The following is a 24033-nucleotide window of genomic DNA, read 5'->3' on the forward strand; positions in this document are numbered from 1 at the left end:
TCAAGTACAAGAAGTCTGGCTCTTCTTACAGTCTATGTTTTGAACCTTTCCTGTGAGACCGGTTTTAGATTCCGATGCTTCACTTCAGGTTTACTTTATCCCTTGGACCTTCTTAGTGACGACGAAACACAGAAATTGCTTCGGAATTAAATAGAAAATGCACAATGCCCACTTAAGTACAAGAAAACTGACTCTACTTCCTGTCTATGTCTTGAACCATTCCTGTGACACTAGTTATAGATTCCGATGCTTGACTTCAGGTTTACAGTATCCCTTGGACCTTCTTATTGACGAAGAATCACAAAAAAATGGCATCGGAATTAAATAGAAAAGGCCCAATGCCGACTTAAGAACAAGAAAACTGACTCTTCTTACTGTCTAAGTTTTGAACCATTCCTTTGACACTAGTTATAGATTCCTTTGCTTCACTTCAGGTTTACTGTATCCCTCTATCCCCCTCTTATTGACGATGAAACACAGAAATTGCATCGGAATTAAATACAAAAGGCACAATGTCGACTTAAGTACAAGAAGACTGACTCTTCTTACTGTCTATGTTCTGAACCATTTCTGTGACACAAGTTATAGATTCCGATGCTTCACTTCAGGTTTACTGTATTCCTCTGACCTTCTTATTGACGATGATACACAGGAATTGCATCGGAATTAAATACAAAAGGAACAATGCCGACTTAAGAACAAGAAAACTGATTCTTCTTACTGTCTATGTTTTTAATCACTCCTGTGACACTAGTTGTAGATTCCGATGCTTCACTTCAGGTTTACTCTATCCCTCTGACCGTCTTATTGACGATGAAACACAGAAATTGCATCGGAATTAAATACAAAAGGCACAATGCCGACTTAAGTACAAGAAAACTAATTCTTCTCACTGTCTATGTCTTTAACCATTCCTGTGACATTAGTTATAGATTCCGCTGCTTCACTTCAGGTTTACTGTATCCCTCTGACCTTCTTAATGACGATGAACACAGAAATTGCATCGGAATACAAATAAAAGGTACAATGCCGACTTAAGTATAAGAACACTGACTCTTCTTACTGTCTATGTTTTGAACCATTCCTGTGACACTAGTTATAGATTCCGATGTTTCACTTTAGGTTTACTGTATCCCTCTGACCTTCGTATTGACGATGAAACACAGAAATTGCATCGGAATTAAATACAAAAGGCACTATTCCGACTTAAGTACAAAAAGACTGACTCTTCTTACTCTCTATGTTTTGAACCATTCCTGTGACACTAGTTATAGATTCCGATGCTTCACTTCAGGTTTACTGTATCCCACTGATCTTCGTATTGACGATGAATTACAGAAATTGCATCGGAATTAAATACAAAAGGCACAATGCCGACTTAAGTACAAGAAAACTGACCCGTCTTACTGTCTATGTTTTGAACCTTTCCTGTGACACTAGTTATAGATTCCGATGCTTCACTTCAGGTTTACTGTATCCCTCTAATCTTCTTATTGACGATGAAACACAGAAATTGCATCGGAATTAAATACAAAATGAACAATGCAGACTCAAGTACAAGAATATTGGCTCTTCTTACAGTCTATGTTTTGAACCATTCCTGTGACACTAGTTACAGATTCCGATGCTTCACTTCAGGTTTACTGTATCCCTCTGACCTTCTTATTGACGATGAGACACAGAAATTGCATCGGAAATAAATACAAAAGGCACAATGCCGACTTAAGTACAAGAATGACTCTTCCTACTGCCTATGTTTTGAACCATTCCTGTGACACTAGTTTAAGGTTCCGATGCTTCACTTCAGGTTTACTGTATCCCTCTGACCTCCTTATTGACGATGAAACACAGAAATTGCATCCTAATTAAATACAAAAGGGACATTGCCGACATATGTACAAGACGTCTGACTCTTCTTACTGCCTATGTTTTGAACCATTCCTGGGACACTAGTTATACATTCAGATGCTTCACTTCAGGTTTACTGTATCCCTCTGACCTTCTCATTGACGATCAAACACAGAAATTTCATCGGAATTAAATACAAAAGGCACAATGCCCACTCAAGTACAAGAAGACTGGCTCTTCTTACTGTCAATGTTTTGAACCATTCCCGTGACACGAGTTATAGATTCCCATGCTTCACTTCAGGTTACTGTATCCAGCTGACCTTCTTATTGACGATGAAACACAGAAATTGCATCGGAATTATTTACAAAAGGCACAATGCCGACTTAAGTACAAGAAAACTGATCCTTCTTACTGTCTATGATTTGAACCGTTCCTGTGACACTAGTTATATATTCCGATGCTTCACATCAGGTTTACTGTATCCCTTCGACCTTCTTATTGACGACGAAACACAGAAATTGCATCATAATTAAATACAAAAGGCACAATGTCGACTTAAGTACAAGAAAACTGACTCTTCTTACTGTCTATGTTTTGAACCATTCCTGTAACACTAGTTATAGATTCCGATGCTTCACTTCACGTTTACTGTATCCCTCTGAACATCTTAATGACAATGAAGCACAGAAATTGCATCGGAATACAAATAAAAGGCACAATGCCGAATTAAGTACAAGAAGACTGACTCTTCTTACTGTCTATGCTTTGAACCATTCCTGTGAAACTAGTTGTAGATTCCGATGCTTCACTTCGGGTTTACTGTATCCCTCTGACCTACTTATTGACGATGAAACACAGAAATTGCATCGGAATTAAATACAAAAGGCATAATGCTTTCTTAAGTATAAGAAAACCGACTCTTCTTAATATCTATGTTTTGAACCATTCCTGTGACACTAGTTATAGATTCCGATGCTTCGCTTCAGGTTTACTGTATCCAGCTGACCTTCTTATTGACGATGAAACACACAAATTGCATCGGAATTAAATACAAAAGGCACAATGCTGACTTAAGTGCAAGAAGACTGACTCTTCTTACTTTCTAAGTTTTGAACCATTCCTGTGACAGTAGTTATAGATTCGGATGCTTCACTTCTGTTTTACTGTATCCCTCTGACCTTCTTATCGACGATGAAACACAGAAATTGCATCGGAATTAAATACAGAAGGCACAATGCCGTCTCAAGTACTAGAAGACTGACTCTTCTTACTGTCTATGTTTTAAACCATTCCTGTGACAATAGTTATAGATTCCGATGCTTCACTTCATGGTTTATTGTATCCCTCCGACCTTCTTATTGACGATGAAACACAGAAATTGCATCGGAATTAAATTCAAAAGGCACAATGCTAACTCTAGTACAAGAAGACTGGCTCTTCTTACTGTTTATGTTTTGAACCTTTAATATAAGACCAGTTTTAGATTCCGATGCTTGACTTCATTTTTACTGTATCCATTGGACCTTCTTATTGACGACCAAACACAGAATATGCATTGGAATTAAATAGAAAAGGCACAATGCCGACTCAAGTACAAGAGAACTGACTCTTCTTCCTGTCTATGTTTTGAACCATTACTGTGACACTAGTTATAGATTCCGACGAATCACTTCAGGTTTACTGTATTCCTCTGACCTTCTTATTGACGACGAAACACAGAAATTGCATCGGAATTAAATACAAAAGGCACAATGTCGACTTATTACAAGAAAACTGACTCTTCTTACTGTCTATGTTTTGAAACATTCCTGTGACACTGGTTATAGATTCCGATGCTACACTTCAGGTTTACTGTATCCCTCTGACCTTCTTACTGACGATGAAACACAGAAATTGCATCGGAATTAAATACAAAAGGCACAATGCCGACTCAAGTACAAGAAGACTTGCTCTACTTACTGTCTATGTTTTGAACCTTTCCTGTGACACCAATTTTAGAATACGATGTTTCACTTCAGGTTTACTGTATTCCTTGGACCTTCTTTTTGACGACGAAACACAGAAATTGCATCGGAGTTCAATAGAAAAGGCACAATGCCGACTTAAGAACAAGAAAACTGAATCCTCTTACTGTTTTTGCTTTGAACCATTCCTGTGACACTAGTTGTAGATTCCGATGCTTCACTTCGGGTTTACTGTATCCCTCTGACCTACTTATTGACGATGAAACACAGAAATCGCATCGGAATTCAATACAAAAGGCGCAATGTTGACTCTAGTGTAAGAAGACTGTCTCTTCTTAATGTCTATGTTTTGAACCTTTCCTGTGAGACCGGTTTTGGATTCCGATGCTTCACTTCAGGTTTACTGTATCCCTTGGACCTTCTTATTGACGACGAAACACAGAAATTGCATCGGAATTCAATAGAAAAGGCACAATGCCGACTTAAGTAAAAGAAAACTGATTCTTCTCACTGTCCATGTTTTTAACCATTCCTGTGACATTAGTTATTGATTCAGATGCTTCACTTCATGTTTACTGTATCCCTCTGACCTTCTTATTGACGATGAAACAAAGAAATTGCATCGGAATTAAATACAAAATGAACAATGCCGAATCAAGTACAAGAATATTGGCTCTTCTTACTGTCTATGTTTTGAACCATTCCTGTGACACTTGTTATAGATTCCGATGCTTCACTTCAGGTTTACTGTATCCCTGTGACCTTCTTATTGACGATGAAACACAGAAATTGCATCGGAATTAAATACAAAAGGCACAATGCCGACATAAGTACAAGAAGACTGAGTCTTCTTACTGTCTATGTTTTGAACCATTCCTGTGACACTAGTTATAGATTCCGATGCTTCACTTCAGTTTTACTGTATCCCTCTGACCGTCTTATTGACAATGAAACACAGAAATTGCATCGGAATAAATTACAAAAGGTACAATGCCGACTCAAGTACAAGAAGTCTGGCTCTTCTTACTGTCTATGTTTTGAACATTTCCTGTGAGACCGGTTTGAGATTCCAATGCTTCACTTCAGGTTTACTGTATCCCTTGGACCTTCTTAGTGACGACGAAACACAGAAATTGCATCGGAATTAAATAGAAAAGGCACAATGCCGACTTGAGTACAAGAAAACTGACTCTAATTCCTGTCTAGGTTTTGAACCATTCCTGTGACACTAGTTATAGATTCCGATGCTTCACTTCAGGTTTACTGTATCCAGCTGACCTTCTTATTGACGATGAAACACAGATATTGCATCGGAATTAAATGCAAAAGGCACAATGCCGACTTAAGTACAAGAAGACTGACTCTTCCTATTGTATATGTTTTGAACCAATCCTGTGACAGTAGTTAATGATTCCGATGCTTCACGTCAGGTTTACTGCATCCCTCTGACCGCCTTATTGACGATGAAACACAGAAATTGCTTCGGAATTAAATACAAAATGCACAATGCCGACTCGGGTACAAGAAGTCTGGCTCTTCTTACTGTCTATGTTTTGAACCTTTCCTCTGAGTCCGGTTTTAGATTCCGATGCTTCACTTCAGGTTTACTGTATCCCTTCGACCTTCTTATTGACGACGAAACACAGAATTTGCATCGGAATTAAATAGAAAAGGCATAATGCCTTCTTAAGTATAAGAAAACAGACTCTTCTTAATATCCATGTTTTGAACCATTCCTGTGACACTAGTTATAGATTCCGATGCTTCACTTCAGGTTTACTGTATCCAGCTGACCTTCTTATTGACGATGAAACACAGAAATTGCATCGCTATTAAATACAAAAGGCACAATGCTGACTTAAGTACAAGAAGACTGACTCTTCTTACTGTCTATGTTTTGAACCATTCCTGTGACACTAGTTATAGATTCCGATGCTTCACTTCACGTTTACTTTATCCCTCTGAACTTCTTAATGACGATGAAACACAGAAATTGCATCGGAATACAAATAAAAGGCACAATGCCGACTTAAGTGCAAGATGACTGACTCTTCTTACTGTCTATGCTTTGTACCATTCCTGTGACACTAGGTGTAGATTCCGATGCTTCACTTCAGGTTTACTGTATCCCTCTGACCTTCTTTTGACGATGAAACACAGAAATTGCATCGGAATTAAATACAAAAGGCACAATGTTGACTCTAGTACAAGAAGACTGTCTCTTCTTACTGTCTATGTCTTGAACCTTTCCTGTGAGACCGGTTTCAGATTCCGAAGCTTCACTTCAGGTTTACTGTATCGCTTGGACCTTCTTATTGACGACGAAACACAGAAATTGCATCGGAATTCAATAGAAAAGGCACAATGCCGACTTAAGTACAAGAAAACTAATTCTTCTCACTGTCTATGATTTTAACCATTCCTTTGACATTAGTTATAGATTCCGATGCTTCACTTCAGGTTTACTGTATCCCTCTGACCTTCTTAATGACAATGAACACAGAAATTGCATCGGAATACAAATAAAAGGCACAATGCCGACTTATGTACAAGAAGACTGACTCTTCTTACTGTCTATGTTTTGAACCATTCCTGTGACACTAGTTATAGATTCCGATGCTTCACTTCAGGTTTACTGTATCATTTGGACCTTCTTATTGACGATGAAACGCAGAAATTGCATCGGAATTAAATACAAAAGGAACAAAGCAGACTTAAGTACAAGAAAACTGACTCTTCTTACTGTCTATGTTTGGAATCATTCCTGTGACACTAGTTATAAATTCCGATTCTTCACTTCAGGTTTACTGTATCACTCTGACCGTCTTATTGACGATGAAACACCGAAATTGCATCGGAATTAAATACAAAAGGCACAATGCCGACTTACGTACAAGAAAACTGGCTCTTCTTACGGTTTACGCTTTGAAAAATTCCTGTGACACTAGTTATAGATTCCGATGCTTCACTTCGGGTTTACTGTATCCCTGTGACCTTCTTATTGACGATGAAACAAAGAAATTGCATCGGAATTAAGTACAAAAGGCACAATGCCGACTTAAGTACAAGAAAACTGGCTCTTCTTACGGTTACGTTTTGAAAAATTCCTGTGACACTAGTTATAGATTCCGATGCTTCACTTCAGGTTTACTGTATCCCTGAGACCTTCTTATTGACGATGAAACACAGAAATTGCATCGGAATTAAGTACAAAAGGCACAATGACGACTTAAGTACCAAAAGACTGACTCTTCTTACTCTCTATGTTTTCAACCATTCCTGTGACACTAGTTATAGATTCCGATACTTCACTTCAGGTTTACTGTATCCCTCTGACCTTCTTATTGACGATGAAACACAGAAATTGCATCGGAAATTAATACAAAAGGCACAATGCCGACTTCAGTACAAGAAAACTGACACTTCTTACTGTCTATGTTTTGAACCATTCCTGTGACACTAGTTATAGATTCCGATGCATCACTTCAGGTTTCCTGTATCCCTCTGACCTTCTTATTGACTATGAAACACAGAAATTGCATCGGAATTAAATACAAAGGGCACAATGCCGACTTAAGTACAAGAAGACTGACTCTTCTTACTGTCTATGTTTTGAACCATTCCTGTCACACTAGTTGTAGATTCCGATGCTTCACTTCAGGTTTACTGTATCCCTCTGACCATCTTATTGACGATGAAACACAGAAATCGCATCGGAATTAATTAGAAAAGGCACAATGCCGACTTAAGTACAATAAAACTGATTCATCTTACTGTCTATGTTTTGAACCTTTCCTGTTACACCAGTTTTAGATTCCGATGCTTGACTTCAGGTTACAGTATCCCTTGGACCTTCTTGTTGACGACGAAACACAGAAATTGCATCGGAATTAAATAGAAAAGGCACAATGCCGACTTAAGAACAAGAAAACTGACTCTTCTTACTGTCTATGCTTTGAACCATTCCTTTGACACTAGTTATACATTCCGGTGCTTCACTTCAGGTTTACTGTATCCCTCTGACCTTCCTATTGACGATGAAACACAGAAATTGCATCGGAATTAAATAAAAAAGGCACAATGCCGACTTAAGGACAAGAAAACTGAATCCTCCTACTGTCTTTGTTTTGAACCATTCCTGTGACACTAGTTATAGATTCCGATGCTTCACTTCTCGTTTACTTTATCCCTCTGAACTTCTTAATGACGATGAAACACAGAAATTGCATCGGAATACAAATAAAAGGCACAATGCCGAATTAAGTACAAGATGTCTGACTCTTCTTACTGTCTATGTTTTGTACCATTCCTGTGACACTAGGTGTAAATTCCGATGTTTCACTTCGGGTTTACTGTATCCCTCTGACCTTCTTATTGGCGATGAAACACAGAAATTGCATCGGAATTAAATACAAAAGCACAATGTTGACTCTAGTACAAGAAGACTGGCTCTTCTTACTGTCTATGCCTTGAACCCTTCCTGTGAGACCGGTTTTAGATTCCGATGCTTCACTTCAGGTTTACTGTATCCCTTGGACCTTCTTATTGACGACGAAACACAGAAATTGCATCGGAATTCAATACAAAATGCACAATGCCGACTTAAGTACAAGAAAACTGATTCTTCTCACTGTCTATGTTTTTAACCATTCCTTTGACATTAGTTATAGATTCCGATGCTTCACTTCAGATTTACTGTATCCCTCTGACCTTCTTAATGACAATGAACACAGAAATTGCATCGGAATACAAATAAAAGGCACAATGCCGACTTAAGTACAAGAAGACTGACTCTTCTTACTGAATATGTTTTGAACCATTCCTGTGACACTAGTTATAGATTCCGATGCTTCACTTCAGGTTTACTGTATCATTTGGACCTTCTTATTGACGATGAAACACAGAAATTGCATCGGAATTAAATACAAAAGGAACAATGCCGACTTAAGTACAAAAAAACTGACTCTTCTTACTGTCTATGTTTTGAATCATTCCAGTGACATTAGTTATAAATTCCGATTCTTCACTTCAGGTTTATTGTATCACTCTGACCGTCTTATTGACGATGAAACACCGAAATTGCATCGGAATTAAATACAAAAGGCACAATGCCGACTTAAGTACAAGAAAACTGGCTCTTCTTACGGTTTACGTTTTGAAAAATTCCTGCGACACTAGTTATAGATTCCGAAGCTTCACTTCAGGTTTACTGTATCCCTGTGACCTTCTTATTGACGATGAAACACAGAAATTGCATCGGAATTAAATACAAAAGGCACAATGCCGACTTAAGTTCAGGAAGACTGACTCTTCTTACTGTCTATGTTTTGAACCATTCCTGTGACACTAGTTATAGATTCCGATGTTTCGCTTAAGGTTTACTGTATCACTCTGACCTTCTTATTGACGATGAAATACAGAAATTGCATCGGAGTTAAATACAAAAGGCACAATGACGACCTAAGTACCAAAAGACTGACTCTTCTTACTCTCTGTGTTTTCAACCATTCCTGTGACACTAGTTATAGATTCCGATACTTCACTTCAGGTTTACTGTATCACTCTGACCGTCTTTTTGACGATGAAACACCGAAATTGCATCGGAATTAAATACAAAAGGCACAATGCCGACTTAAGTACAAGAAAACTGGGTCTTCTTACGGTTTACGTTTTGAAAAATTCCTGTGACACTAGTTACAGATTCCGATGTTTCACTTCAGGTTTACTGTATCACTCTGACCTTCTTATTGACGATGAAATACAGAAATTGCATCGGAATTAAATACAAAAGGCACAATGACGACTTAAGAACCAAAATACTGACTCTTCTTACTCTCTATGTTTTCAACCATTCCTGTGACACTAGTTATAGATTCCGATACTTCACTTCTGGTTTACTGTATCCCTCTGACATTCTTATTGACGAAGAAACACAGAAATTGCATCGGAAATTAATACAAAAGGCACAATGCCGACTTAAGTACAAGAAAACTGACACTTCTTACTGTCTATGTTTTGAACCATTCCTGTGACACTAGTTATAGATTCCGATGCTTCACTTCAGGTTTACTGTATCCCTCTGACCTTCTTTTTGACGATGAAACACAGAAATTGCATCGGAATTAAATACAAAGGGCACAATGCCGACTTAAGTACAAGAAGACTGACTCTTCTTACTGTCTATGTTCTGATCCATTCCTGTGACACTAGTTACAGATTCCGATGTTTCACTTCAGGTTTACTGTATCACTCTGACCTTCTTATTGACGATGAAATACAGAAATTGCATCGGAATTAAATACAAAAGGCACAATGACGACTTAAGAACCAAAATACTGACTCTTCTTACTCTCTATGTTTTCAACCATTCCTGTGGCACTAGTTATAGATTCCCATGCTTCACTTTAGGTTTACTGTATCCCTCTGACCTTCTTATTGGCGATGAAACACAGAAATTGCATCTTAATTAATTACAAAAGACACAATGCTGACTTAAGTACAAGAAGACTGACTCTTCTTACTGTCTATGTTTTGAACCATTCCTGTCACACTAGTTATAGATTCCGATGCTTCACTTCACGTTTACTGTATCCCTCTGACCATCTTATTGACGATGAAACACAGAAATTGCATCGGAATTAATTACAAAAGGCACAATGCCGACTTAAGTACAAGAAAACTGATTCTTCTTACTGTCTATGTTTTGAACCTTTCCTGTTACACCAGTTTTAGATTCCGAAGCTTGACTTCAGGTTACAGTATCCCTTGGACCTTCTTATTGACGACGAAACACAGAAATTGCATCGGAATTAAATAGAAAAGGCACAATGCCGACTTAAGAACAAGAAAACTGACTCTTCTTACTGTCTATGTTTTGAACCATTCCTTTGACACTAGTTATACGTTCCGGTGCTTCACTTCAGGTTTACTGTATCCCTCTGACCTTCCTATTGACGATGAAACACAGAAATTGCATCGGAATTAAATAAAAAAGGCACAATGCCGACTTAAGTACAAAAAAACTGATTCTTCTTACTGTCTAAGTTTTTAACCATTCCTGTGACACTAGTTGTAGATTCCGATGCTTCACTTCAGGTTTACTCCATCCCTCTGAATGTGTTATTGACGATGAAATACAGAAATTGCATCGGAATCAAATACAAAAGGCACAATGCCGACTCAAGTACAAGAAGACTGGCCCTTCTTCCTGTCTATGTTTTGAACCTTTTCTGTGAGACCAATTCTAGAATACGATGCTTCACTTCAGGTTTACTGTATCCCTTGGACCTTCTTTTTGACGACGAAACACAGAAATTGCATCGGAATTCAAGAGAAAAGGCACAATGCCGACTCAAGAACAAGAAAACTGAATCCTCCTACTGTCTTTGTTTTGAACCATTCCTGTGACACTAGTTATAGATTCCGATGCTTCACTTCACGTTTACGTTATACCTCTGAACTTCTTAATGACGATGAAACACAGAAATTGCATCGGAATACAAATAAAAGGCACAATGCCGAATTAAGTACAAGATGATTGACTGTTCTTACTGTCTATGCTTTGTACCATTCCTGTGACACTAGGTGTAGATTCCAATGCTTCACTTCAGGTTTACTGTATCCAGCTGACCTTCTTAATGACAATGAACACAGAAATTGCATCGGAATACGAATAAAAGGCACAATGCCGACTTAAGTACAAGAAGACTGACTCTTCTTACTGTCTATGTTTTGAACCATTCCTGTGACACCAGTTATAGATTCCGATGCTTCACTTCAGGTTTACTGTATCATTTAGACCTTCTTATTGGCGATGAAACACAGAAATTGCATCGGAATTAGATACAAAAGGAACAATGTGGACTTAAGTACAAGAAAACTGACTCTTCTTACTGTCTATGTTTTGAATCATTCCTGTGACACTAGTTATAAATTCCGATTCTTCACTTCAGGTTTACTGTATCACTCTGACCGTCTTATTGACGATGAAACACCGAAATTGCATCGGAATTAAATGCAAAAGGCACAATGCCGACTTAAGTACAAGAAAACTGGCTCTTCTTACGGTTTACGATTTGAAAAATTCCTGCGACACTAGTTATAGATTCCGATGCTTCACTTCAGGTTTACTGTATCCCTGTGACCTTCTTATTGACGATGAAACACAGAAATTTCATCGGAATTAAATACAAAAGGCACAATGCCGACTTAAGTACAAGAAGACTGACTCTTCTTACTGTCTATGTTTTGAACCATTCCTGTGACACTAGTTATAGATTCCAATGTTTCACTTCAGGTTTACTGTATCACTCTGACTTTCTTATTGACGATGAAATACAGAAATTGCATCGGAATTAAATACAAAAGGCACAATGACGACTTAAGTACCAAAAGACTGACTCTTCTTACTCTCTATGTTTTCAACCATTCCTGTGACACTAGTTATAGATTCCGATACTTCAGTTCAGGTTTACTGTATCACTCTGACCGTCTTATTGACGATGAAACACCGAAATTGCATCGGAATTAAATACAAAAGGCGCAATGCCGACTTAAGTACAAGAAAACTGGGTCTCCTTACGGTTTACGTTTTGAAAAATTCCTGTGACACTAGTTATAGATTCCGATGTTTCACTTCAGGTTTACTGTTTCACTCTGACCTTCTTATTGACGATGAAATACAGAAATTGCATCGGAATTAAATACAAAAGGCACAATGACGACTTAAGTACCAAAAGACTGACTCCTCTTACTCTCTATGTTTTCAACCATTCCTGTGACACTAGTTATAGATTCCGATACTTCACTTCAGGTTTACTGTATCCCTCTGACCTTCTTATTGACGAAGAAACACAGAAATTGCATCGGAAATTAATACAAAAGGCACAATGCCGACTTAAGTACAAGAAAACTGACACTTCTTACTGTCTATTTTTGAACCATTTCTGTGACACTAGTTATAGATTCCGATGCTTCTCTTCAGGTTTACTGTATCCCTCTGACCTTCTTATTGACGATGAATCACAGAAATTGCATCGGAATTAAATACAAAAGGCACAATGCCGACTTAAGTACAAGAAGACTGACTCTTCTAACTGTCTATGTTTTGAACCATTCCTGTGACACTAGTTATAGATTATGATGTTTCACTTCAGGTTTACTGTATCACTCTGACCTTCTTATTGACGATGAAATACAGAAATTGCATCGGAATTAAATACAAAAGGCACAATGACGACTTAAGTACCAAAAGACTGACTCTTCTTACTCTCTATGTTTTCAACCATTCCTGTGACACTAGTTATAGATTCTCATGCTTCACTTCAGGTTTACTGTATCCCTCTGACCTTCTTATTGACGATGAAACACAGAAATTGCATCTTAATTAATTACAAAAGACACAACGCTGACTTAAGTACAAGAAGACTGACTCTTCTTACTCTCTATGTTTTGAACCATTCCTGTCACACTAGTTATAGATTCCGATGCTTCACTTCAGGTTTACTGTATCCCTCTGACCATCTTATTGACGATGAAACACAGAAATTGCATCGGAATTTATTACAAAAGGCACAATGCCGACTTAAGTACAAAAAAACTGATTCTTCTTAATGTCTATGTTTTGAACCTTTCCTGTTACACCAGTTTTAGATTCCGATGCTTGACTTCAGGTTACAGTATCCCTTGGACCTTCTTATTGAACACGAAACACAGAAATTGCATCGGAATTAAATAGAAAAGGCACAATGCCGACTTTAGAACAACAAAACTCACTCTTCTTACTGTCTATGTTTTGAACCGTTCCTTTGACACTAGTTATACATTCCGGTGCTTCACTTCAGGTTCACTGTATCCCTCTGACCTTCCTATTGACGATGAAACACAGAAATTGCACCGGAATTAAATAAAAAAGGCACAATGCCGACTTAAGTACAAGAAAACTGATTCTTCTTACTGTCTATGCTTTTAACCATTCCTGTGACACTAGTTGCAGATTCCGATGCTTCACTTCAGGTTTACTCTATCCCTCTGACCGTCTTATTGACGATGAAACACAGAAATTGCATCGGAATTAAATACAAAAGGCACAATGCCGACTCAAGTACAAGAAGACTGGCCCTTCTTCCTGTCTATGTTTTGAACCTTTTCTGTGAGACCAATTCTAGAATACGATGCTTCACTTCAGGTTTACTGTATCCCTTGGACCTTCGTTTTGACGACGAAACACAGAAATTGCATCGGAATTCAAGAGAAAAGGCACAATTCCGACTTAAGAACAAGAAAACTGAAGCCTCCTACTGTCTTTGTTTTGAACCATTCCTGTGACACTAGTTATAGATTCCAATGCTTCACTTCACGTTTACTTTGTCCCTCTGAACTTCTTAATGACGATGAAACACACAAATTGCATCGGAATACAAATAAAAGGCACAATGCCGAATTAAGTACAAGATGACTGACTCTTCTTACTGTCTATGCTTTGTACCATTCCTGTGACACTAGGTGTAGATTCCGATGCTTCACTTCCGGTTTACTGTATCCCTTGGACCTTCTTATTGACGACGAAACACAGAAATTGCAACGGAATTCAATAGAAAAATCACAATACCGACTTAAGTATAAGAAAACTGATTCTTCTCACTGTCTATGTATTTAACCATTCCTTTGACATTAGTTATAGATTCCGATGCTTCACTTCAGGTTTACTGTATCCCTCTGACCTTCTTAATGACAATGAAGACAGAAATTGCATCGGAATACAAATAAAAGGCACAATGCCGACTTAAGTACAAGAAGACTGACTCTTCTTACTGTCTATGTTTTGAATCATTCCTGTGACACTAGTTATTAATTCCGATTCTTCACTTCAGGTTTACTGTATGACTCTGACCGTCTTATTGACGATCAAACACCGAAATTGCATCGGAATTAAATACAAAAGGCACAATGCCGACTTAAGTACAAGAAAACTGACACTTCTTACTGTCTATGTTTTGAACCATTCCTGAGACACTAGTTATAGATTCCGATGCTTCACTTCAGGTTTACTGTATCCCTCTGACCTTCTTATTGACGATGAAACACAGAAATTGCATCGGAATTACATACAAAAGGCACAATGCCGACTTAAGTACAAGAAGACTGACTCTTCTTACTGTCTATGTTTTGAACCATTCCTGTGACACTAGTTATAGATTCCAATGTTGCACTTCAGGTTTACTGTACACTCTGACCTTCTTATTGACGATGAAATACAGAAATTGCATCGGAATTAAATACAAATGGCACAATGACGACTTAAGTACCAAAAGACTGACTCTTCTTACTCTCTATGTTTTCAACCATTCCTGTGACACTAGTTATAGATTCCCATGCTTCACTTCAGGTTTACTGTATCCCTCTGACCTTCTTATTGACGATGAAACACAGAAATTGCATCTACATTAATTACAAAAGACACAGTGCTGACTTAAGTACAAGAAGACTGACTCTTCTTACTGTCTATGTTTTGAACCATTCCTGTCACACTAGTTATAGATTCCGATGCTTCACTTCAGGTTTACTGTAGCCCTCTGACCTTCTTATTTACGATGAAACACGGAAATTGCATCGGAATTAAATACAAAAGGAACAATGCCGACTCAAGTACAAGAAGACTGGCTCTTCTTACTGTCTATGTTTTGAACCATTCCTGTGACACTAGTTATAGATTCCGATGCTTCACTTCAGTTTTACTGTATCCCTCTGACCTTCTTACTGACGATGAAACACAGAAATTGCATCGGAATTAAATACAAAAGGCACAATGCCGACTTAAGTACAAGAAGACTGAGTCTTCTTACTGTCTATGTTTCGAACCATTCCTGTGACACTACTTATAGATTCCGATGATTCACTTCAGTTTTACTGTATCCCTCTGACCTTTCTTATTGACGATGAAACACAGAAATTGCATCGGTATTAAAAACAAAAGGCACAATGCCGACTCAAGTACAAGATGTCTGGCTCTTCTTACTGTCTATGGTTTGAACCTTTCCTGTGAGACCGGTTTTAGATTCCGATGCTTCACTTCCGGTTTACTGTATCCATTAGACATTCATAGTGACGACGAAACACAGAAATTGCATCGGAATTAAATAGAAAAGACATAATGCCGACTTAAGTACAACAAAACTCACTCTGCTTCCTGTCTATGTTTTGAACCATTCCTGTGACACTAGTTATAGTTTCCGATGCTTCACTTCAGGTTTACTGTATCCAGCTGAACTTCCCATTGACGATGAAACACAGAAATTGCATCGGAACTAAATACAAAAGGCACAATGCCGACTTAAGTACAAGAAATCTGACTCTTCTTACTGTCTATGTTTTGAACCATTCCTGTGACACTAGTTACAGACTCCGATGCTTCACTTCAGGTTTACTGTATCCCTCTGACCGTCTTATTGACGATGAAACACAGAAATTGCATCGGAATTATATACAAAAGGCACAATGCCGACTTAAGTACAAGAAGACTGACTCTTCTTACTGTCTATGTTTCGAACCATTCCTGTGACACTAGTTATAGATTCCGATACTTTACTTCAGGTTTACTGTATCCCTCTGACCTTCTTATTGACGATGAAACACAGAAATTGCATCTTAATTAAATACAAAAGGCACAATGCCGACTTAGGTACAAGAAGACTGACTCTTCTTACTGTCTATGTTTTGAACGATTCCTGTGACACTAGTTATAGATTCCGATGCTTCACATCAGGTTTACTGTATCCATCTGACCTTCGTATTGATGATGAAACACAGAAATTGCATCGGAATTAAATACAAAAGGCACAATGCCCACTCAAGTACAAGAAGACTGGCTCTTCTTACTGTCTGTGTTTTGAACCATTCCCGTGACACGAGTTATAGATTCCGATGCTTGGCTTCAGTTTTGCTGTATCCCTCTGACCTTTCTTATTGACGATGAACCACAGAAATTGCATCGGAATTAAAAACAAGAGGCACAATGCCGGCTCAAGTACAAGAAGTCTGGCTCTTCTTACTGTCTCTGTTTTGAACCTTTCCTGTGAGACCGGTTTTAGATTCCGATGATTCACTTCAGGTTTACTGTATGCCTTAGACCTTCTTAGTGACGTCGAAACACAGAAATTGCATCGGAATTAAATAGAAAAGGCACAATACCGACTTAAGTACAAGAAAACTGACTATTCTTCCTGTCTATGTTTTGAACCATTCCTGTGTCATTCGTTATAGATTCCGATGCTTCACTTCAGGTTTACTGTATCCCTCTGACCTTATTAATGACAATGAAGACAGAATTTGCATCGGAATACAAATAAAAGGCACAATGCCGGCTTAAGTACAAGAAGACTGACTCTTCTTACTGTCTATGTTTTGAACCATTCCTGTGACACTAGTTATAGATTCCGATGCTTCACTTCAGGTTTACTGTATCATTTGGACCTTCTTATTGACGATGAAACAAAGAATTTGCATCTTAATTAAATACAAAAGGCACAATGCCGACTTAGGTACAAGAGGACTGACTCTTCTTACTGTCTATGTTTTGAACCATTCCTGTGACACATGTTATATATTCCGATGCTTCACTTCAGTTTTACTGTATCCCTCTGACCTTCTTATTGACGATGAAACACAGAAATTGCATCGGAATTAAATAAAAAAGGCACAATGCCCACTCAAGTACAAGAAGACTTGCTCTTCTTACTGTCTATGTTTTGAACCATTCCTGTGACACTAGTTATAGATTCCGATGCTTCACTTCAGGTTTACTGTATCATTTGGACCTTCTTATTGACGATGAAACACAGAAATTACATCGGAATTAAATACAAAAGGAACAATGTTGACTCTAGTACAAGAAGACTGGCTCTTCTTACTGTCTATGTCTTGAACCTTTCCTGTGAGACCGGTTTTAGATTCCGATGTTTCACTTCAGGTTTACTGTATCACTCTGACCTTCTTATTGACGATGAAATACAGATATTGCATCGGAATTAAATACAAAAGGTACAATGACGACTTAAGTACCAAAAGATTGACTCTTCTTTCTCTCCATGTTTTCAACCATTCGTGTGACACTGGTTATAGATTCCGATGCTTCACTTCAGGTTTACTGTATCCCTTTGACCTTCTTATTGACGATGAAACACAGAAATTGCATCGGAATGAAATACAAAAGGCACAATGCAGACTTAAGTACAAGAAGACTGACTCTTCTTACTGTCTATGTTTTGAACCATTCCTGTGACACTAGTGATAGATTCCGTGTTTCACTTCAGGTTTACTGTAGCACTCTGGCCTTCTTATTGACGATGAAATACAGAAATTGCATCGCAATTAAATACAAAAGGCACAATGACGACTTAAGTACCAAAAGACTGACTCTTCTTACTCTCTATGTTTTCAACCATTCCTGTGACACTATTTATAGATTCCCATGCTTCACTTCAGGTTTACTGTATCCCTCTGACCTTCTTATTGACGATGAAACACAGAAATTGCATCTTAATTAATTACAAAAGACACAATGCTGACTTAAGTACAAGAAGACTGACTCTTCTTACTGTCTATGTTTTGAACCATTCCTGTCACACTAGTTATAGATTCCGATGCTTCACTTCAGGTTTACTGTATCCCTCTGACCTTCTTATTAACGATGAAACACGGAAATTGCATCAGAATTAAATAAAAAAGGCACAATGCCCACTCAAGTACAAGAAGACTGGCTCTTCTTACTGTCTATGTTTGGAACCATTCCTGTGACACTAGTTATAGATTCCGATTCTCCACTTCAGCTTTACTGTAGCCCTCTGACCTTCCTTATTGTTGATGAAACACAGAAATTGCATCGGTATTAAAAACAAAAGGCACAATGCCGACTCAAGTACAAGAAGTCTGGCTCTTCTTACTGTTTATGTTTTGAACCTTTCCTGTGAGACCGGTTTCAGATTCCGATGCTTCACTTCAGGTTTACTGTATCCATTAGACATTCATAGTGACGACGAAACACAGAAATTGCATCGGAATTAAATAGAAAAGGCACAATGTCGACTTAAGTACAACAAAACTGATTCTGCTTCCTGTCTATGCTTTGAACCATTCCTGTGACACTAGTTATAGTTTCCGATGCTTCACTTGAGGTTTACTGTATCCAGCTGAACTTCTTATTGACGATGAAACACAGAAATTGCATCGGAATTAAATACAAAAGGCACAATGCCGACTTAAGTACAAGAAATCTGACTCTTCTTACTGTCTATGTTTTGAACCATTCCTGTGACACTAGTTACAGATTCCGATGCTTCACTTCAGGTTTACTGTATCCCTCTGATCGTCTTATTGACGATGAAACACAGAAATTGCATCGGAATTATATACAAAAGGCACAATGCCGACTTAAGTACAAGAAGACTGACTCTTCTTACTGTCTACGTTTCGAACCATTCCTGTGACACTAGTTATAGATTCCGATACTTTACTTCAGGTTTACTGTATCCCTCTGACCTTCTTATTGACGATGAAACACAGAAATTGCATCTTAATTAAATACAAAAGGCACAATGCCGACTTAGGTACAAGAAGACTGACTCTTCTTACTGTCTATGTTTTGAACGATTCCTGTGACACTAGTTATAGATTCCGATGCTTCACTTCAGGTTTACTGTGTCCATCTGACCTTCGTATTGATGATGAAACACAGAAATTGCATCGGAATTAAATACAAAAGGCACAATGCCGGCTCAAGTACAAGAAGACTGGCTCTTCTTACTGTCTGTGTTTTGAACCATTCCCGTGACACGAGTTATAGATTCCGATGCTTGGCTTCAGTTTTGCTGTATCCCTCTGACCTTTCTTATTGACGATGAAACACAGAAATTGCATCGGAATTAAAAACAAGAGGCACAATGCCGGCTCAAGTACAAGAAGTCTGGCTCTTCTTACTGTCTCTGTTTTGAACCTTTCCTGTGAGACCGGTTTTAGATTCCGATGATTCACTTCAGGTTTACTGTATGCCTTAGACCTTCTTAGTGACGTCGAAACACAGAAATTGCATCGGAATTAAATAGAAAAGGCACAATGCCGACTTAAGTACAAGAAAACTGACTATTCTTCCTGTCTATGTTTTGAACCATTCCTGTGTCATTCGTTATACATTCCGATGCTTCACTTCAGGTTTACTGTATCCCTCTGACCTTCTTAATGACAATGAAGACAGAATTTGCATCGGAATACAAATAAAAAGCACAATGCCGGCTTAAGTACAAGAAGACTGACTCTTCTTACTGTCTATGTTTTGAACCATTCCTGTGACACTAGTTATAGATTCCGATGCTTCACTTCAGGTTTACTGTATCATTTGGACCTTCTTATTGACGATGAAACAAAGAATTTGCATCTTAATTAAATACAAAAGGCACAATGCCGACTTAGGTACAACAGGACTGACTCTTCTTACTGTCTATGTTTTGAACCATTCCTGAGACACATGTTATATATTCCGATGCTTCACTTCAGTTTTACTGTATCCCTCTGACCTTCTTATTGACGATGAAACACAGAAATTGCATCGGAATTAAATAAAAAAGGCACAATGCCCACTCAAGTACAAGAAGACTTGCTCTTCTTACTGTCTATGTTTTGAACCATTCCTGTGACACTAGTTATAGATTCCGATTCTCCACTTCAGTTTTACTGTATCCCTCTGACCTTTCTTATTGACGATGAAACACAGATATTGCATCGGTATTAAAAACAAAAGGCACAATGCCGACTCAAGTACAAGAAGTCTGGCTCTTCTTACTGTCTATGTTTTGAACCTTTCCTGTGAGACCGGTTTTAGATTCCGATGCTTCACTTCAGGTTTACTGTATCCATTAGACATTCATTGTGACGACGAAACACAGAAATTGCATCGGAATTAAATAGAAAAGGCACAGGGCCGACTTAAGTACAACAAAACTGACTCTGCTTCCTGTCTATGTTTTGAACCATTCCTGTGACACTAGTTATAGTTTCCGATGCTTCACTTCAGGTTCACTGTATCCAGCTGAACATCTTATTGACGATGAAACACAGAAATTGCATCGGAATTAAATACAAAAGGCACAATGCCGACTTAAGTACAAGAAATCTGACTCTTCTTACTGTCTATGTTTTGAACCATTCCTGTGACACTAGTTACAGATTCCGATGCTTCACTTCATGTTTACTGTATCCCTCTGACCGTCTTATTGACGATGAAACACAGAAATTGCATCGGAATTGTATACAAAAGGCACAATGCCGACTTAAGTACAAGAAGACTGACTCTTCTTACTGTCTATGTTTCGAACCATTCCTGTGACACTAGTTATAGTTTCCGATACTTTACTTCAGGTTTACTGTAACCCTCTGACCTTCTTATTGACGATGAAACACAGAAATTGCATCTTAATTAAATACAAAAGGCACAATGCCGACTTAGGTACAAGAAGACTGACTCTTCTTACTGTCTATGTTTTGAACGATTCCTGTGACACTAGTTATAGATTCCGATGCTTCACTTCAGGTTTACTGTATCCATCTGACCTTCGTATTGATGATGAAACACAGAAATTGCATCGGAATTAAATACAAAAGGCACAATGCCCACTCAAGTACAAGAAGACTGGCTCTTCTTACTGTCTATGTTTTGAACCATTCCCGTGACACGAGTTATAGATTCCGATGCTTGGCTTCAGTTTTGCTGTATCCCTCTGACCTTTCTTATTGACGATGAAACACAGAAATTGCATCGGAATTAAAAACAAAAGGCACAATGCCGGCTCAAGTACAAGAAGTCTGGCTCTTCTTACTGTCTCTGTTTTGAACCTTTCCTGTGAGACCGGTTTTAGATTCCGATGATTCACTTCAGGTTTACTGTATGCCTTAGACCTTCTTAGTGACGACGAAACACAGAAATTGCATCGGAATTAAATAGAAAAGGCACAATGCCGACTTAAGTACAAGAAAACTGACTATTTTACCTGTCTATGTTTTGAACCATTACTGTGTCATTAGTTATAGATTCCGATGCTTCACTTCAGGTTTACTGTATCCCTCTGACCTTCTTAATGACAATGAACACAGAATTTGCATCGGAATACAAATAAAAGGCACAATGCCGACTTAAGTACAAGAAGACTGACTCTTCTTACTGTCTATGTTTTGAACCATTCCTGTGACACTAGTTATAGATTCCGATGCTTCACTTCAGGTTTACTGTATCATTTGGACCTTCTTATTGACGATGAAACACAGAAATTGCATCGGAATTAAATACAAAAGGAACAATGTTGACTCCAGTACAAGAAGACTGGCTCTTCTTACTGTCTATGTCTTGAACCTTTCCTGTGAGACCGGTTTTAGATTCCGATGTTTCACTTCAGGTTTACTGTATCACTCTGACCTTCTTATTGACGATGAAATACAGAAATTGCATCGGAATTAAATACAAAAGGTACAATGACGACTTAAGTACCAAAAGACTGACTCTTCTTTCTCTCCATGTTTTCAACCATTCGTGTGTCACTAGTTATAGATTCCGATGCTTCACTTCAGGTTTACTGTATCCCTTTGACCTTCTTATTGACGATGAAACACAGAAATTGCATCGGAATGAAATACAAAAGGCACAATGCAGACTTAAGTACAAGAAGACTGACTCTTCTTACTGTCTATGTTTTGAACCATTCCTGTGACACTAGTTATAGATTCCGTGTTTCACTTCAGGTTTACTGTAGCACTCTGACCTTCTTATTGACGATGAAATACAGAAATTGCATCGGAATTAAATACAAAAGGCACAATGACGACTTAAGTACCAAAAGACTGACTCTTCTTACTCTCTATGTTTTCAACCTTTCCTGTGACACTATTTATAGATTCCCATGCTTCACTTCAGATTTACTGTATCCCTCTGACCTTCTTATTGACGATGAAACACAGAAATTGCATCTTAATTAATTACAAAAGACACAATGCTGACTTAAGTACAAGAAGACTGACTCTTCTTACTGTCTATGTTTTGAACCATTCCTGTCACACTAGTTATAGATTCCGATGCTTCACTTCAGGTTTGCTGTATCCCTCTGACCTTCTTATTAACGATGAAACACGGAAATTGCATCGGAATTAAATAAAAAAGGCACAATGCCCACTCAAGTACAAGAAGACTGGCTCTTCTTACTGTCTATGTTTTGAACCATTCCTGTGACACTAGTTATAGATTCCGATTCTCCACTTCAGCTTTACTGTAGCCCTCTGACCTTTCTTATTGACGATGAAACACAGAAATTGCATCGGTATTAAAAACAAAAGGCACAATGCCGACTCAAGTACAAGAAGTCTGGCTCTTCTTACTGTCTATGTTTTGAACCTTTCCTGTGAGACCGGTTTCAGATTCCGATGCTTCACTTCAGGTTTACTGTATCCATTAGACATTCATAGTGACGACGAAACACAGAAATTGCATCGGAATTAAATAGAAAAGGCACAATGTCGACTTAAGTACAACAAAACTGACTCTGCTTCCTGTCTATGCTTTGAACCATTCCTGTGACACTAGTTATAGTTTCCGATGCTTCACTTGAGGTTTACTGTATCCAGCTGAACTTCTTATTGACGATGAAACACAGAAATTGCATCGGAATTAAATACAAAAGGCACAATGCCGACTTAAGTACAAGATATCTGACTCTTCTTACTGTCTATGTTTTGAACCATTCCTGTGACACTAGTTACAGATTCCGATGCTTCACTTCAGGTTTACTGTATCCCTCTGATCGTCTTATTGACGAAGAAACACAGAAATTGCATCGGAATTATATACAAAAGGCACAATGCCGACTTAAGTACAAGAAGACTGACTCTTCTTACTGTCTATCTTTCGAACCATTCCTGTGACACTAGTTATAGATTCCGATACTTTACTTCAGGTTTACTGTATCCCTCTTACCTTCTTATTGACGATGAAACACAGAAATTGCATCTTAATTAAATACAAAAGGCACAATGAGGACTTAAGTACAAGAAAACTGACTATTCTTCCTGTCTATGTTTTGAACCATTCCTGTGTCATTAGTTGTAGATTCCGATGCTTCACTTCAGGTTTACTGTATCCCTCTGACCGTCTTATTGACGATGAAACACAGAAATTGCATCGGAATTA

Source organism: Schistocerca americana, chromosome 9 (assembly GCF_021461395.2).
Source record: "Schistocerca americana isolate TAMUIC-IGC-003095 chromosome 9, iqSchAmer2.1, whole genome shotgun sequence".
Taxonomy (NCBI): domain Eukaryota; kingdom Metazoa; phylum Arthropoda; class Insecta; order Orthoptera; family Acrididae; genus Schistocerca; species Schistocerca americana.